The sequence below is a fragment of the Brassica oleracea genome, chromosome C7 (assembly GCF_000695525.1).
Source record: "Brassica oleracea var. oleracea cultivar TO1000 chromosome C7, BOL, whole genome shotgun sequence".
Taxonomy (NCBI): domain Eukaryota; kingdom Viridiplantae; phylum Streptophyta; class Magnoliopsida; order Brassicales; family Brassicaceae; genus Brassica; species Brassica oleracea.
Genome location: NC_027754.1, coordinates 27,343,249 through 27,347,111, shown reverse-complemented (window position 1 = coordinate 27,347,111; position 3,863 = coordinate 27,343,249).

Sequence of the window (3,863 nt, the reverse complement as noted above, 5' to 3'; positions counted from 1 at the left end):
AGTCCTTTGAGTCAATCTACCACATTGTGTAACCATTGTCTAGTGGCATACATGACTCATGGTTCAGACAAGAACAATCTGATCGTCCGCGACTCGACCACCCAAAAGATACTCGACCTGCTTTTTTTTTTAATGGGTTTCTACAGTGACAGTAGTGGGCGGTCCGGACCGGGTCCAGTGTGGTATGTTGGGCAGTGCTCGGGTGGTGCGAGGTTTGGGCTAGGTTTGCTCGGTTTAGTTTAGGGTGGGGTTGGCCTAGGTGGAGACTGGGGTAGAGGTACAATGGTAAGAGGTGCGGGTGAAGGGTCACGACTCCTTGGACGAAGGGTCGTGATGCCTGGGCTGACGGGTTGTGTTGTTTGGTCGAACGGTTGCAATGCTTAGACTAAAGGGTCGCAAGGCTTGGACCGAATGGTCGTAAGCTTAAGCTGGAAGATTGCAATGGTTGAGGCCAAAGGACACAAGGGTTAAGGCGAATGAACAGAACCCTTGCCCTTGGTGCCCCATCGCCCAACAGCCCCTTCCCCTATATATATGCCATCCCCACTCTCCTCTTGGCATAAGTTACGTTTTCCCAAATCACCTTAAAATAGAGAGAGAGAGATAGAGAGAGAGTGAGAGAGAGAGAGAGCGAGAGAGAGAAAGAGAGAGAGTTTGCATGAGAGGGAGACGTCAAACCGGAAAAGGGTTGAGGTTGAGAGGTTGATCAGGTTAGGCGAGTACTCGGATGGTCCAACGAGGCTGTTCGGTGAGACGATTGGTCGGAATTAGAAAATAACTGAAAGGGTTCCTTTAGTGTTTGTACTTTCTCTTCTTCTTCTTTTCTCTTTGATTGGCTAAGGTAAGTGCGTTAACGTAGGATTAGGACCAAAGTTCTATGACTGGCCGGTTCATGGTCAGGTCCTTTGGGTCCGATTAGGATTGTGTGGTTGGATTGGTTGAGTGTTTCGTGATCGATACTTGTGGCGTTGAGTCCGCATGTATGTAGATTACTAAAAACGGCTATATGCCTATAAGACCCTAAGTATGGTGGTATGCTTGGTCATGGCTAAAGGGCCGATCGTTTGCAATAGTTTCTAGGCGAATGGTCGAGGCAACCGACGGATAGGAAGAACTCGCCAAGGCCTTTCCCTTGGGAGTGAACCATGCCTAGCGGACCTAGACCATGAGGGCATGTGTCGATTGTTATAGTTTGGGTCCATGAGGGTTTTGGCGATTAAAAGACTTAGGATTAGGGTTTCCAGACTAACCGTGTAGATGGAATGATTCACCTCACTAAGCAATGTTTTAGATTGCTTATGCCTCATTGATGTGGCAGGTGGTAAGGATGGTCCGGGTTGACGCAAGGCAGGCGGCCTATGGGTTTGAGTGGTTCGAGTCATTTAGGTCTAGTATTGTATAGGATTGATATGATTATACTTGAACTACAATATATCAAATCTATGATGATATACACAATGCGGCCATATAGCTTTCTTTGCTTCCACGTATTTGATTGAGTAGTTAAGGGAGTCATGGTTAGAACCTCACTTGAATATTACATTTAAACGGGATAAGAACTTAAAATGAATTCAATCATACCGGAGTCGCCTATCGGCTCGGTCGTGTGAGTTCCAGTTCGGACTAGCATCGTGGTTACATGTAGGGCGTTTGCGGGTGATAACGATTCTTGATTTTTTACAACATCACAAATAACACCGTAAACCGCTTTACACCGATCAAAACCTCTAAAAATAAAAAGCTGGTATCATCTAGCATTTCCAGTTGTGAACGGTTGCAGAAGGTAGGCCAGGGCAAATAATCCAGACCCGATGATCCGTACCGAACCCGCACCGATAAAACCGGGTCGGACCGGGTTCGGATCTTGCAAAAAAACCGAATGGAGCTAATAATTTGGTATAATGGGTTATGGACCGGTTCGGGTAAAATACCCAGATCCACTCAGGTTTAAAGTATACCCGAACTAAAAACCCTAAGACTCTATCTTTCCTATTTCCCCTCTTTCGATTTAGGATTCGATATGAAGAATATCCTAAAAATCTCAACTTTCTCTCTTGAAAAATCTTAATCTCCCTGAATCCCGATACCCAAAATCCTTTCCTAACTCTTATCCACTTCGAATCTGCTCTTCTGCAAGTTGTAAACCCTAGAATATCTTCTCTTATATAAGCGTTTGAGATGGATAAAAAAATCCATCAAAAAGTATTCACCTCCTTCTTCAAAGACGTCAATACCACACTCAGAGGTAGTCTCCTTCTTCTTTACACTCTATTAATTAGTATAAGTTATGTTTGGGCTCGTAAGTGTCTTTGTATTTCAAGTATTTTGGTTTTCTCTTTTACATATATTCGTGTCTTGTCTCTTAAACTTGTCGTACTTGTACTTATGTGTTAGTTAATAGAAGAATTTCTTTTGTCTTACTTCTTTTTGTAGATAGTCGTGAAAGTCAGTAACTGATTTGTTTCTTTACGTGTTGTATATTTAATTATATGTTGTCAACTTGTTGTAGATAAAAACCTTGTCTTTATGTTTGTTCTGTTTTGATGTTAGTCAACTTGTTTTTGTATATGTATGTCCTGTTTTAGAAGCTTGCTAGTTTACCGTTTGTTACTTTGAATATGCTTGGCAATTAGTTTTTTGGTTTTATTTGTATTTAGAATAAAATTTCAAGTCGCTTGTATGCTAAATTTAAATGGAAGGAAGTGAAATAAAGAAATTTTTTTATTTTTTCAACCAAGCAGGTACACGATTATAATTAGTCTTGTTTAGTGTTTGGTCAGGTCTATTGTTTGTTTGAAGCATCATGTTTGTATATGCGTATTGTGTCAGTGCTTCATGTCCTAAGTACTGCTTCTGCTTTATTTCTTGTAGATGGATTCATCGTCTTCTAAAAATCAACAAAACAGTGGAGCTAACAAAGAAGTTGAATATGTAGACTGTGAAACTATTGATAGGCGTGGGAAGAGGAAGGAAGCAGAAACACCGTGTGGAGAGAGTTCTCGGGCAAATAAGGTGCCAAAAGTTGTTGTGCCGAGGTCTGGTGTGTGGAAACACTACACCAGAACAAAGGAGAGCCGTGACAAGTGCATTTGTCACTACTGCCAAAAGCTCTTCTCATGTCAGACAAAATCAGGAACTTCCAATCTCATGAAGCACCTGCAAATCTGCAGAGAGTACCAAGCCCACGTAATCAGCCAAGGGAAGAATCAAACTAGGATCGATGATGAAGGCAATGTGAAATCATCAAAGGTGTCTGAGACGGTTTTCAGAGAAGCCTCAAATGAGTTATTGGTGTTAGCTGAGTTGCCTCTTTCTTTCAAAGAAAGTACAGGCTGGAAACACTTCTGCAACAAGGTAAAGCATTGTATATTTGCATTGTTAATGTTTTTGTATATTTCTGAAACTAATGATACTTTTTTTCATTTCGATGAAGGTTAACCTCTACAAGCCCCACTCAAGAAGAACTGCAACTAGAGATATTGTGGAGATGTTTGTGAAGAAGAAAGAGGCATTGAAGAGATGGTTATACACTAACCAGCAAAGAGTTTCACTCACCACTGACATTTGGGTTTCTCAGGTGACATGTAAGCGTTTTTTATTTCTGAAAATTGAAAACGAAAACATTGGTTGTCGTTCTAACCAGATGTTATTGTTTCTTGGCAGGTGCAATCTACATGGTTGTGACTGCACATTTTGTTGATCCAACATGGCAGCTGAAGAAAATCATTCTAGGTTTCAAATTGGTCATGGATCATAAAGGTCAGACAATTTCTACTTTTCTTCTCGAGTGCTTAGCTGATTGGGGAATTCAGAAATTGTTTTCTATTACGGTAGATAATGCAACTGCCAATACCTCAGCTATT